Source organism: Myotis davidii, unplaced genomic scaffold (assembly GCF_000327345.1).
Source record: "Myotis davidii unplaced genomic scaffold, ASM32734v1 scaffold80, whole genome shotgun sequence".
Taxonomy (NCBI): domain Eukaryota; kingdom Metazoa; phylum Chordata; class Mammalia; order Chiroptera; family Vespertilionidae; genus Myotis; species Myotis davidii.
In genome coordinates this window covers 320,488-335,015 of record NW_006292686.1, presented here as the reverse complement: position 1 = coordinate 335,015, position 14,528 = coordinate 320,488, and the positions used below count along the sequence as shown (strand labels likewise).

The following is a 14,528-nucleotide window of genomic DNA, read 5'->3' as shown; positions in this document are numbered from 1 at the left end:
TTTGAGTAAGGGATAAAAATAACTAACTAACTGAATAAATAAATAAATCACAATGTACTAGCATAAGTACAAATTATCTTCAAAAACACATTACAAAGAAATTAACTAGGAAAGTTTGGTCTGTCAGTGAAATTCTCTAATATCTAGAGTAGCCTCAGAATTTGAGAAATGGAAGGGACTTTTAAACGCACTGAAATCAGTGAGGATGTTGAGGCCAGTGATGGTTTTGAAGCCAAACACTCAATTCTGTTTCCCAGTTATATAGTCTTGGGAGTTAGTTAATCTCTTCTCATTTGGAAAACAGGTTTTTAAGAGCACTAAATGAGGAATTTGGGCACTTACCACAGTATTTGGCTCAACTGTCCACAAAGTTAATACCCATCCCTAGTGATTTGACCAAGGGCATATAGCCAGTTAGATATGGACCTACCCCCAATTGATCTTGGACTCTACCCTTCAGTGCTTTTTCTCTCCACATTCCCCACTCTTAAAAATATTTTTTTTGTGGGGGGGCGGGGGGGGGCGTCTAGGAACATACTGCATCCAGAAAACTCAAATCAGACACCACTTCTATTTCTTTGGAATCCAGAAATGGCTTCTTGAAGAAACTACTCCCCAACCTGAGACTACATTTTAATTATAATTTTGATTTAATTATTATATCCATCATTATATCTCATCTAATTATTTGAAAATATGGTTGTAAGATCAACAGGGGGCATTAAATGGAAGTTACATCAAGGTATAGTAAAAAGAGTACTAGAGAACGTCTCGTGTCACCTCTTCCCACCTGTGTTCCAGTTATAGAACTTCATTTTTCTGGCCTAGATTTTCTCACCAGAAAAAAATGTATGAGTCCCTATTTCTCTATCTTTTAGAATTCATGTGAAAGATAAATGGAATAATTATATAATGGGGCTCTGTATATAATAAAGTACTATTTAAGTGAGATTTCATATTACACATTTATGGAAGTTTTTCAAAAATTTACAGCACAAATCAAAGACTGGTTATTATTGGAACTACATTTGTTTGCAATGTGCTTCATTCATATGAGCACTCTCAGCATCTTTGGTTTATGTAACAATCAATCATAAATGTGGCACCAGATGTTCCTTGGTCCCTGAGTTCTGGGAATCATGTCAGAAAATGTCAGGGGTGACCACTGAGAGGCATACAGAGAGACCCAATACAGCTCTTGGATCTAAAACTCACAGCAAAAAAGACAGATGGTTTTAACTGTTTAGTGCTTAATTTATAAGTCAGTTGATATTTAACTCAATGTGCTTGTTTACAAAAGTTTCTATTAAGATATAAGACTCCACAAATAAATATAAAAAAACCCTAAATGATAATTATCTAAACTACGAAAATAACATGTAGTTTTTAATTCAATTAAGATTTGTTCTATACTGTCCTCTTTCTCCTTTGAAAAGTATGGTTGAATATAGAACAAGCTAATTTTCTTGTTTGTTTGCAAAATACAGATGAGGCTCTGTACTACAATAATTTTACAAATGATGTAATGTCCAAAGGAGAAGCAAAATAAGGGCTGATGACTAAGAACAGATGTGACATTACGCCTATCATTACTGAAAAATTAAGAAATTTCTTTCAGTTGTGAAAACACTTATCTCCTGTAGAACTCCAAATTGCTTCAAGATAGAGCTAAATTCAAAATTGACACTATTGTCTCAAAGCTTTATTATATTGTAAGTTATATGTCCTTTTCATTTAGCCGTCTTCAAATGAAATCCAAGTATGTATCTCTCTTTATTGACCTACTGAAATAGGACATACATGTAATTTTTTCTCCCGTCAGGGGTGAAGGTTTGCTGTAAGTTCCCATAGCTCATTCTTAGCCCTCCCTTTGATGTGAATGGCTGGGAAAGACACGGGAAATAGCCTGAAACCATGGAATAGAAGTTCATGGTTATGCTACATCAGCTTTTTTATTAATTTTCCTTATTTTAATAAAAATGTGGTTAAATATATATGCCTGCATATACCAATAAGTGAAGGAGAACAGTATGCTCAACACATAATTAAATGCTCTCTCTCTGCATTGGGCAAACAGATCAGGAATGTGCCATCAATCTATTTAGTCACAGACTTCCCAGAAAAACGCACAAATATGCAAGATTTTTCATTCCATTTATGAATCCACCAGATAACAATTGACCTCAGAGTAAGAAACCTTAAAGTGCAAGGAAGGAAATACCTTTTCTTGTTTTTTTCTTTTTAAAGGCCCTTTATGTCCTCCTCTGAGTAAAGGATCAATTTTGCATTAGTGTCCGATAGATGGGTGCTTGTCCAGAAGCAGTGGGTCCCAAATGCTATTCAAGGAGGATATCATTTTCCATATTCCTCAACACACGAGGAAAAATGAGCACAGACAGAGGGTGTATGTGTGGTAGAGAAGGATTTTTCACTCCCTCGTCTCTTTCTTTACTTCTTTTTCCTTTGAGGAAGACAGTGCTTTATTAATAAAGTAATACCCAAAGCAAAGCTGTTCCATAAAAAGTGGTTGATATTAGCAAAAATGGGTGGTTTGGGTATGTTTTGTCTGTAGGTGCTTCACTTGGAGGAATCTCAGAGCCCTCAGGCCCTCTTCCTCAAGCGCAGTAAGGACCAGACTTCATGTATCTTGGTTGGAGCCAGGAGCAATTCTCAGAACCTAGGGACCTAGTGAAACTCACCTAGAATGGAGCTCAGACCCTGGGAGTGAACATAGGATGGGAAATGCTGAAGAGTGTGGGGGAGGATGGGACAAGAGTGAAGGGGAAGGGATATCAGAGAGAGAGAAGGAAACCCAAAGAGAATTCTTTATGGGCTGATTAGTAACTTGAAAGGAATAGCAAGAATAAGTGTTTTGCACCATTATAATGACTCTCTATATATGTGATTATTGTACAGTAATAAACTGAAATAGCATGCCATCCCAAACACTGCATTGTGGGCGAAAGACTGGAAATTCATTGCTTGAGAAAAACTGGCCTGTATTCAAATAGGATGCATGCTTCCTTCATTGCAAGTCTTGTTATGAAAAAACAGCTGAACTACACAGTACAAACAATTTGTAACTGGTCCCTGAACCACAATTTGGGTAACACTGAGCTAGAAAACATCTAAAGTAGTTGAAATTACAAATAGAGGACTTGGGCTCTGAAATCAGGCAAGTCTAGATTTGAATCTTGAGCATGCTCCTGAGCAAGTTACTTAATTTCTCACTCATTTGATCAGTGGGATCTGATTGGACTGTCAACATTCAGAAGGAACACTTTCTATAGTGTTTTGGCAAGTTATAAGTCCTCAATAAATGTTAGCTGTCAATATTATTTTATCTTATTAATTAATTACACTTTTATTAAGTGCCTACTTTCTACTGGGCCCTTGTAAGTATTAGGGGTGCAAAGATGAATGAAATGCAGTTTCTCGACTTAACCATATAGCTCATGTTCTTTCCACTTTGAGATTCTAGACCAAGTGGACACTTGCAAATGCATCACTTTTATTGCTTCCTTCACAGCCTGCTGAGTGAGTGCAGAGAAAAAATTAGCATGGATGAGTACTTCAAGTACAAGGAAATGAAAATTTCAAAAGTCTTTGTATGCAAGAACCAGAAGAACCAACTCCAACTGCCTGAAGCAATAGGAAATGTGTTGAGTCATGTAACTGCAAGTCCAAAGTAGGGTCAGTTTCAGTGTTGACTTATCCTATGGTTCTGGATCCATTTTCCCCAACATTTCTTTGACTCAGCTTTTCTCAAAATGCTGGTTTCACATCTAGAGTGATAGAGAGATAGTGATAACATTTCAGATTCTACATCCTGCCCCAACCAGGTCTAGAGAAAGAGAATAGTTTATTCAGAAACATTCCATGAACATTCCAAGAATCCTTTCAATTCGCTGTTCACAACCTGAGTCACAGTCCCATTTCCAAACTAATCGCAAACAAAACTGGTTTCTCATAAGCTTTGGGATTTTATAGGAAGGATGAAGGAGAAAGCAGTAGGGGTCTCAATAGGGGTTATGAAAAAATGACAACAAAACTTTTTAGGAATTCCTAAAGGAATGAATAGCTGCACATAAACATACTAAAGGTCAGATCCTAAAAAGCAGTTAAAAATAATCTATTGAAATTCTTCAGTCTATAGAAAGGAACTCAAGACAAGCAATAAATTAATTGTCCAAGGTGACTAAGCCAAAGTTGGTAGAGTTGTGACTCTAACTTCAGCATTGTTATTTCAAATCAATTGTACTTTCAACACCAGCCTAATTTTTTTCATCTTACCTAATAAAAACAAAGCACATAATTCTGATTTTTTTTTTCCATTTCTTAGGGATTCTAGCAGCTGTTGAGAACCATAGCTCATACTGAGGAGAAAGGTAAGTGCAGTTTCTGTGATATAACTTGTTTACAATACCCTTTAGTTTCTTTTGAGAATATAGATTACCTTTCAACATTCTGGTCTTGTGTAGTTATTTTGTCCCTTATCAATAAAAATTTAAAAGGGCATCCAGTTCTCAGAAAAGAACTATAGTACTTGGGGAGCAAAGCTGCATTAATTTGTGATGACTGCTGTTATATATCATAACCTGTATCTTATCGAACCAAGCTTTATTATGGATGGATTCTTGAGGTTTCATTGTTTATTTGTGCAGACTTTTAAGATTATTAGGAAGAAGTGTCTTATTTGGAGCTATTGAATTATTTCTTAATGCATTATTTCATTGTATTTAGAGTGGATCCCAGAATAATTCTTACATATTGAAGGCCTTATACTTAATTATTCTAAAAAATAACCACATACACTGTAGTGAACATTTATTGGCTCATGTATCTGAAACAGTTTTGGGGGAGGAAGAGATTAGAGTAGGAAGCCTCACTGGTATTCTGTTTTAGGCCAGCAATGGAACCATTAATGTAAATCTCTAACGTCAAATCCTTAATATAAAAAATCAGTCACTGAGCCGTCAAACCGGGCACTTTCATCTGGCCTGTGATCACTCCATCTTTTCTATTACATAATAGGTTTAAGGGGGATTTTAGTGTTACCATAGAAAGACACATGTGAAACTGGCAATACCCTTTGGATACGTGGTCTCGTTGATTGTTTCTCAAATCCCACTAAGAGGTCTTGTTTTCATAGAAAAACCATTCTGATGTTTTAATAAAGTGTATAGCTTGTGCATATTTAAACCATATAACCTAAATTTCTTATCCTTATGCTTTTTTCCAATGAGTATTGCACCATTTCTAAATATTTGATGAAGGCAATACAGTACATTAGCCCTCCACACTACAGTGACCTGTGGATTCACTCCCAGTTGGAAGCACTTCTGTTCTAGGAATACTAAAATCAGTGACCTTTTGGATGTCAATTTTTTCTCCAGCTGTCCCACATGAAGATATGAGAAATTGCACTGGTGCTATTAAGCCATGCTTTCCTATGTTTGAGAGTCAATATGTGTATTCCTATATCGAGCTTCTTTGGCAACTTCTCAGGCATGTTCTCTCCCTTCACTTGAGTGAAGATGGCTCACAAGTGAGGAGTGTGAGGATGAAGCCTAAGGTCTGTGATTCACTCCCAGCTTCTCTTTTGAGTGTATGGTTTCTCAGAGTCTCTTCTAATGTTCTAGTCTCTTTACTAGCTCAAATGAGACTAGCTAAATTATTTCTAGCTAGGTAATGTTAATTTGGGTATAATGTCATGACTTATAGGAACATGTGTTTTATTTGTCTGACTTGTCATCAGTTTTGTCATATGGGGAGTTAGAGCAGTATAGTCTGTCTTAATGACAGTCTATGAAATAATGTTGTATATGTGTCAGTAATTAGAGATTAAAAGGAACAGATGCATTTCTATTAATTTCCAAGATTATATCACCTATTTTATTAAAGGGCATTTGAACCAATAGGTCATTAACTCTGGGTTTTGTTATAAGTCTTGATTTTATGAATTATTTTTCAGTCTTGTATCTTTGAATGGGTAGAAGGGAAGAATGACTACCAACGTATCAGTCAGTATTGTCTACATATTATCCTTCCTGAACTTAACACTAATTTTGGTATATAACACACAAAACATCCATTTTATACTGCATTTTATTAGCATTTTAAAATTATGCTTCTTGTTCTGGTTATTTCTTGTCATATGCTTCAAAGACTGATGGTGTATCACATTGTACACCTTAAATTTACACAACATTTTATGTCAACTATGTCTCAGTAAAGATGGAAGGAAAGAAAAAAGAAGACTGATGGCTTACTGTTTGGGTCGGAAACCCTAGTTCTGAAAATTAGGTACCTCCTGGTTCTAACCCTATGTGTACACTTTCTTCCTTTCTCTGACTAGTACTTGAGTCTGAGTATCTCATCTGGGTCACTCCCTTAGCCTCCACATCTCATGTCAAGCTCAAAGATAATCCTGCTGAGGTATTTCAGGCTCTATAAAGCATCATACAAACAGAAATTGTGTTGACCAATTTGACTTTTTTCCCTTCATTATGAATTCCTTGAATCCTGGGATCATGTCTTGCCCCAAGAATGGAATATACTATAACTTAGTGCAGTGTTCATTATATACCAGAGGCATACACTGGTGGCCCAGGCATAGGGCCAATTCAAAGATGTGCTTTATTTGACCACAGTGCATGTTTTATTTATTTTTTAAATATATTTTTATTGATTTTGGAGATGAAAGGAGAGGGAGAGAGAGAAACATCAATGATGAGACAGAATCATTGATTGGCTGCCTCCTGTATGCCCCATACTGAGGATCAAGCCCTTGACTAGAATTGAACCCAGGCATATGCCCTTGACTGGAATTGAACCCTGGACCCTTTAGTCCACAAGCTGACACTCTATCCACTGAGCCAAACTGGCTAGGGCCACAGGCATGTTTTAGAAAAACCTGCGTGCATCCAGGCAGGGAATGGACTATCGGGCTTTGAGCATGAGTCCCTGACACTCTGGTAGTCTTAAATTGTTCTCCATTTACATTACCTGCTTGTCCCTGAAGGATTAGAGATTGATATTGTGAAGCCTGGCTTTTTACCAGGCTTCTTTCAAGAACACTTACCCTTCCATCTTTTCTAACTTGAGGCTTTCCTGGTGCTATGATATCAACATTGCCTATATAGTTGACATGGCATTACTTTATTCTTGGTGATAACACAAAGGCAAACAAACACCAGTGGCTGGATATAACAACTTTTTATCATCCTGTGTGTATGAGCAGCTCTAATTCACTATAGTCTGTGAGCATGAATAGTTACTATTTGTGACTCCAGGCTGATTCAAGGTGACAAAGGCAAGAGCAGTCCTATTTGGCATCAGTGCTCTTCCCAACCTTTAGGACCAACGTTATTCCCTGTTCTTTGGTTATTTTGTTGTGTGTGTTAGGAATAAATTTGGTTGAAAGTGATAAAAAAAAATAGTGCTTTAAACTAGATACCTGTTTATTTTACTTTCACTTAAGGGCTGGCATAGGAGCTCCACAGCCATCAGGGGCCCATGCTCTTTCTAATTTAGTCATTATTTGCCATCCTTAGGCTCATAAAGGTGTTTAGCTCCAGCCCCCAGGTTCACATTCCAGCCAGCTGGAAGGAAAGTGCAGCAAGAAAGAGCACACCCCCACTTTTAAGAACTCATACCAGCAATTTCACACACGTCTTCATTTGTTCCTCATTGTCCAGAGTTCTGTCACCTGGCCACAATTAGCGACCAGAGAAGTTGAGAAATAAGATTCCTCTTCCAGAGAAGTGCTCAGCTAAAAATGGAAGGTTCAATTACTGTAGAAAAAAATGGAAAAATAAATATTAAGGTATGGCTAGGAATCTATACATCAATATACATAACAGAATAATTATTTCTATAACTTAATTTTTTATCTCTCCTGCAATAAACACAGATATATTGTTTTTCCCCCCAGAAAATATACGTATATCCAAACATATTCAACATCTCTGAAATCAAAGCTGAAAAAGCCCTAGACACCAGATGTATTATTTATTTCCTATGAACTGTTTAAATGCTAAAATATTTTACATTGAGTGCCTATGGCCATTTTAGTTTACTGGGTCAATCTAATATGTGATCAACTTACCTGTTGAATTTTTCCATGAGAAATAAATTTAAGTGCAATAAATAAGCAATTCAGGAAAAAGGAAAAAAGTAAGCCCTAACACATGCACTTCATTTAGAGAATTTAATTCACTAGACATTCTGGGAGCCACATCAGGAGAAGTTTCAGAGAGCAAACAAAAATGAGGCAAACAGGAGCTGGTCTAGAAACCTGAAGGGAGGACATCTCTGCTGGAAGATTGGCAGTCCTACTCTGTGGCCGAAGCAGCTGCAGACAGATGGTGAGTGCAAAAGGTGTTCCTGCAAAGACTCAGCTTAGTGTCTAGGGAGCAGTGCTGTGAAGCCTTTGTAAGAGCTTGCCAGGAAAAGGGATGACCTCGCTCAGTTACTTGGAGCCTGCAGGCCTGTAGGATGCTAGCTTTGTAGTACCCCTCCTGCAGAGTCTCCATTTCCCTCCATCAGCAGAGGTACTGGGGCCGGCAGCTGTATCCATCCAGCAAGAATCCACAGGACTCCCCTCTATCAGGGGACTTGGGAGCTTCTGCAGAGAGCACTCCGTTAAGTTGTTCTTTCACAGGAGGTTGGGAGAAAAGTGACCCTTCGTCCTTGATGGCTCCCAAGCAGCCCTGGCATCTCTGCAGGGATCCAGGTCTAGGCTTGTGCATTGTGAGTAGCAATGCAGTCCAAGAACTGGGTTTTATTCAGGGGCCACTGGGCCAATACCTTTTTCAGGAGTTTACTCGTTATCGATCTGAGGGATTATAGAATAAACAGAACCTAGAAGGGGATCAGAAGTGCTCAGAAAAAAAGAAAGGGACACTCACAAAGTCACCTGGTAAGTGGACTGAGGCTACCAGCCTCAGGGGAAAAAAATAAATGGACTGTCAAGAATAAAAAATATATAGTAAAAATAACAAAATAAAAGGAGAGATGACATCAGGACGAGCCCATAAAACCCTACAGTGTCCAGCTCTTTCTAAAACAAAAATGAAAGACTGAGTGTGCAAAATGGACAATGGCCAGACCATATGTAAAAATGGCTCTGCAGCAACCTGCCTAGAAAACACCCTTATTCACAATAACCAGTCCAGGAGGCCTACCTGCTCTAAGCCAGAACTTCCAGGAGGCCACACTGCTCTCCCAAATAACAATCCAGAAAGCCAAGCAATGGCTGCTATAACCATTGGCTCCACAAGTCAGGATGGAATGATTGGCAGCATCTCTAATTTTTGTTACCAGTTCTAATTTAGGACTGACCAGAGAAAGCAGACTATGTACCCCTAACCAATCACATGGGGCGCCCACATCTAGTTAGCCCACCTATAGCCCCCTCATGCCAACAGCCTCCAATAAGGGCATGCCTGAAGCCTTTCCTTTTTGTTAGTATAAAACTTTCCCATTCCTGTCTCCCGGTGAGTCTGCCAGAACACAAGTGCTGGCAGCTGACTCCCTTGCCTGAGCAGGTCAAAATAAATGCACTTTGCCTGATCTCATTTGATTAAGTCACCATTTATTTCCACAGAAACTATGTACCCTGAACACCAATCTCATCAGCTCTCAGTGCAAACTCCACATTCAATCACCACCTTTACTATCATGCAATCCCCTTTATTGTTCTCTTCCAGAAAGCCTTTCCCTCTCTTCTCACCCACCCATGGCATGCGCTTTCCTCAAAACCCTGCCTCCTCCAAAGCCACAGCCCACACTAGTGGTAACTACAGTGACCCTTGAACAGCACAGGGGTTAGGGGCGCTGACCCCGGTGCAGTGGAACAGTTGCATGTAACTTTTGACTCCCCCAAAACTTAACTACTAATAGGTTACTGTTGACCAGAAGCCTTACCAATTACATGTTATATGTATCACATATTGTATTCTACGTAAGCTAGGGAAAAAGAAATATTAAGAAAACCATAAGGAAGAGAACATGCATTTATGGTACTGTATGTATTTATTTTTTTTAAATCTGCAAGTAAATGGATTCATTGAGTTCCGGGGCAGGAGAAACCAGCCCTGCTGGTGACTTGATCTTGGACTGCTACTGGAACTGTGCGAAGCAAAGTTCTGTGCCAGGCACAGGGCTGGGTGCCAGGGGAGGCGGGGGTCACAGTCGAGTGGAGCATCCAATAACTGTTTAAGCTGCCCAGTGTGTGGTACTGTGTCCAGCAGCCTCAGCAAATGGGCCTGGATTACAGCTGCCCCTGGAACAAAGCACGGGCTGCAGTGTAGTAGAAAACCCATGTGTAACTTTTGACTCCCCCAAAACTTAACTACTAATAGGTTACTGTTGACCAGAAGCCTTACCAATTACATGTTATATGTATCACATATTGTATTCTACGTAAGCTAGGGAAAAAGAAATATTAAGAAAACCATAAGGAAGAGAACATGCATTTATGGTACTGTATGTATTTATTTTTTTTAAATCTGCAAGTAAATGGATTCATTGAGTTCAAACCTGTGTTGTTCAAGGGCCAACTGTAGTCTGATGGATATCTTTGGCCCACATTATTCTCATCACCTCCTGCAGGCCCTTGGCATTCGATATCTCCAGTGTGCACCTGGGGACTCGGGTTATTTGGTCCTGTGTTACTGGTTGTCTTAACCTCTAATTTAAATGTGTTTGTCTTTCCAGAAACCCCTGAAAATTCCTTAAGGGGTCGCTCACAGCAGTGCTACTCAAAGGGGGTCCACAGACAGCCACCCCTTGAAACTTTTGATTGGATCCTGGCCCAGACCTTTGTGAACCGAAGCTCTCTGGGTGATTCCATGCAGGACACAGCGGTGAGACCCTGCCGGCGGCCTCCGGCACTGCTCTCAGGCCGGAGGAGGTGTTCAATGAGCTCTCGCAGAATTAAATTGATTGCTCCCCTTTGAATGAAGCAAAGCTTCAAGTAGAAGCACTGCCTTCTGCCTTCAAGGACTGAACAAATGTGACTGAACAATACGTCTGTGCCCTGAGAACACAGGGGAAAACTTTAAAAGGCAGCTCCTCCCCGCACATTCTGTCTTCACACACTTGAGAGACTTCAAGGAGCAGAGGCTTTTATGGTCTGTGACGAGTGAGTTAAATACTAGCCAATTCAGACTTCACAATAGTGCCAACGCTGACTACGAGATGGAAAGTCTTACAGAAGAAAGGAGGCTAATGGCCACGGAGAGTGTAGATTCCTAACCAGGGCTGGATCAAAAGCCCGACACTCAAGTGAATGAAGTCCCCATTCCTTCTAGCTGTCACTGCACCAGAGGGAGTATGCCATGAAGCCAAAACTGCCGAAAATGAAGTATTTTCCCCCAAACATAGTGACTTCTGCAAAATCTAGACTCTGAAAACAGTTGAAACCAACTGGAGCAATCGAGAATGTGATCTTGTGTTGGGGTGGGGGGTGCCCGCCGTCTGCAGGGTGTGTAGCTGCAATCACTGCTGAGAGGAAATGAGCTGCAGTAGGCAGATCCTATGCATTTCTGTCAGCTTCACTTTAAGGAAGTAAGGCCAGAAGACCAGAGTTTTTCTTTCTTTCTTATTTTTTTTAGAAAGCGTATGAAGTTGGCAAGAAAAAGAACATCTGAAACTAGAGGGATTGTAACTCTGGCCTTGTGTGTGGAATCCTGATGACCAGCCCCTCCAGGCCCTGTCATTTCTATATCACACTTTTCTAAGTGGCCTGTGGGGTTCTTTGGTAATGGGGGCCACAAAGGGGGTCCAGGGACAGGCTATGAGAGCCACCCGCTGGCCACACGAAGAGGAGGGAAGATGCTCCTTGGACCCGCAGGCCCCATGTCACACCTAAGCAGGGAAGCATGTCTCATAGGAAGAGCAGGCTGCAGCTTACACAGGCCTGGCCCCTGCTGTGAATGAGAAAATAGAGTCGGAGGTGTGTTATTGGAAGTGCTCTGTATTCTGTGCCACCAATGTGAAAAACTAATAATAAAAGCAAATATATAAATAGGTCAATAATTCCTCCAACTCCATCCTAAAGGAAAAATATGATTAAAATGCCACGTAAAGATAAGAGCCTGCCTGCAGATGGGAAGGCTGGCAAGTACATTAAAGCCACCTTACAATGTGAGTATCATGGAACCATCTGAGCAATTAGACATGACAGTGCAGAATAAAGAACTAAAAGCCAATTACCAGTCCCCTGGGCCCTAGAGAGATTTCATAAAAAATTAATACCAGGTAAAACAGAAATCATCTGAACTGCAGCTGGCGAATTCATGTGATGCTCTTCGACCGCCAAGGCCCAACACCAAAGAGTCTTTTCTGTTATCATCTGTTAAACTGGAGAGTTCTTCTGTCATATTTCTTGCCCGTGTTGAAAGGCATTTTTGGATGAAAGAAGAAGTGGTGGGAAGTGAGGGGCGGAGTAACAGTGGTCATGGCTGCTATATTCAGAATAACTGGGTGGTTTTAACCTGCTGTGGCTAACCAAGGGGTCCACAATACGATGAGCAAAATTCCTTAAAGCCAAGCCATCAGCAATTTCCTTAAGGGGTGGGAGTATCAGGATAAATGTGTTCAGGACAATAATATATGTTGCTCTTTTTCTTCACTGATATGAGCTTAAGGATAACCTCTCTCTTGCTCCCTGTTGAATGCCCTGCAGCACCTGGCCCATACAGCTGACTGGGAGTGCAGTGAAGCAATGGTGAGCAGCCTGGCAGAGAGAGGGCTCGGGGGACCAACAGGTCACTCCCTGCCTTTGGCCTCTGAGTGTTGTCCTGAGGGGCAGACGGTACTGAGCACAGCCCTGCCTTATAGAGTTTGCTATTGGCTCCTTCTGAGCTTCAAGTTCAATGCAAAATTCCCCTATATCAATCAATCAATTATCATCAATCTCCCATAGCACCTAGCAGGGTCCCTGGCTCAGATTCTCTGAGCAGTGACATAGGAGCAGTGCACCTTTTATGTGGCTCTCAGATTTGGAAACTGAAGTTTACAGTGAGTGGCTAACGGTTCAAGGCAAGAAAAAATAAAATGAAATCCAGCTCTCCATATATAATTCACTGAAAGTCTTCACTTCCTATTTTTTGTCAGCAACTGACATTACTTTCATTGATCAGAGATAGTCTATTGACTTTAATTTATTTATTATTCAACATATATTTTGAACATATATGCCAGATTGTGTCCTTATAAAAGATATCTATCTGGTAGCAATAAAGAAAATATTTTGGAAGTTTATGAAATCATTCAAAAAGTCACCCACAAAGGCTAACTTTTAATATAGTTTTCCCTTCTGGACTGTATGCTTTAAAGATAAATATAATTTCTTATTTATCGCTCAGTTCACCAATAGTAGGTATTTGATAAATATTTGTTGGATTAATGTGTCTCAGTTACCTTTGCTGTATAACAAACTATCCCAAAGCTTAGTGGATTAAAAAAAAACAGCCATTTTATTTAATTGCTCAAAATTTTATGACTATGGCAGGGCTCAAGTGGGCAGTTTGTCTCTGCTCCATGTGGCATCAGCTGGAGCATCTTGACAGGGCGGGGCATCCACTTCCAGGTGGCGCACTCACATGGGCAGCGACCTGGAATGAACAGGTGAAGTCTGGGCTCAGGATGCTGGAACAGCTGGGCTCCTGTTTCTCTCCATGTAGTCAGGGCCTCTCCATGTGATCCACCCATGGCAGCTGACCGCCATGAGGATAGCTAGACTTTTTCATGCTGGTATACATCCCAAAAGCACAAAGTGGAAATTGTTAGGCCCTCTTAAGGGTTAGGCTAAGCAATGGGACAGTGTCACTTCCACTGCACTCCGCTGGTGAAAGCCCAGTTCACTGTGGGAGGGGACTGTACAAGGGCGGGAATGCTCAGAGGCATGGGTAATTGAGGCTCTACTTGCAAACTAGCTGCTTCAAGAATAAATGAATAAATAAACACAATCATTAAAGAATATTTCAGATTAGAGAGAGTGTTTTAGGACAAGTGGAAGAAAGTACTGCATAAAACCATATATATCTAAAGATTATATATATAAGGCTGCATACAAAATGAAAATATAATAGAGAAATGAAAATATAATAGAGAAATGCATGGCTGCATGGACACATTTTAGACCAAGTCAATATCCATAAAGTGCAATGTTACTTATACAACATTATTGGTTCTATTTCCCCTCTGAAAATCTTTTTAATGGGCTCCAGGGGGAATACTTTGTAAGTATATGATTGTTTAACCACTATGTCATACACCTGAATCTAATACAAAATAATATTAAGTGTAAACTGTAACAGAAAAAAATTAATAAAAAACTTTTTTGAATAATCAAGGATAATGTCCTATAATAAGTTATGGCTGTTACAGAACTTCTTTATGGAATTAATGTTAGACTATTATCACATTGAATATAAGAAATAAGATGGACCATTCAAGACCCTTAATATTCTAAGTCACAATATCTGAATTTATTAAACATGAACGTGTGTGTGTGT

General features: G+C 39.8%; 1 long non-coding RNA gene across 2 annotated transcripts in view; it reads left to right on the top strand.

The window, feature by feature from the left end:
* LOC107183471 overlaps positions 1-11,448 on the top strand; it is a 26,847-nt gene extending 15,399 nt beyond the window's left edge. Inside the window, exons 2-4 of one of the 2 annotated variants that reach the window (XR_001514261.1) lie at positions 6,233-6,306; positions 8,225-8,369; positions 10,723-11,448. This is a non-coding gene — a long non-coding RNA (uncharacterized LOC107183471). Of the gene's footprint in view, positions 1-6,232; positions 6,307-8,207; positions 8,370-10,722 lie in introns of both variants that reach the window. The other variant, XR_001514260.1, reaches the window with a different exon arrangement.
* Positions 11,449-14,528: the final 3,080 nt, after the last annotated feature.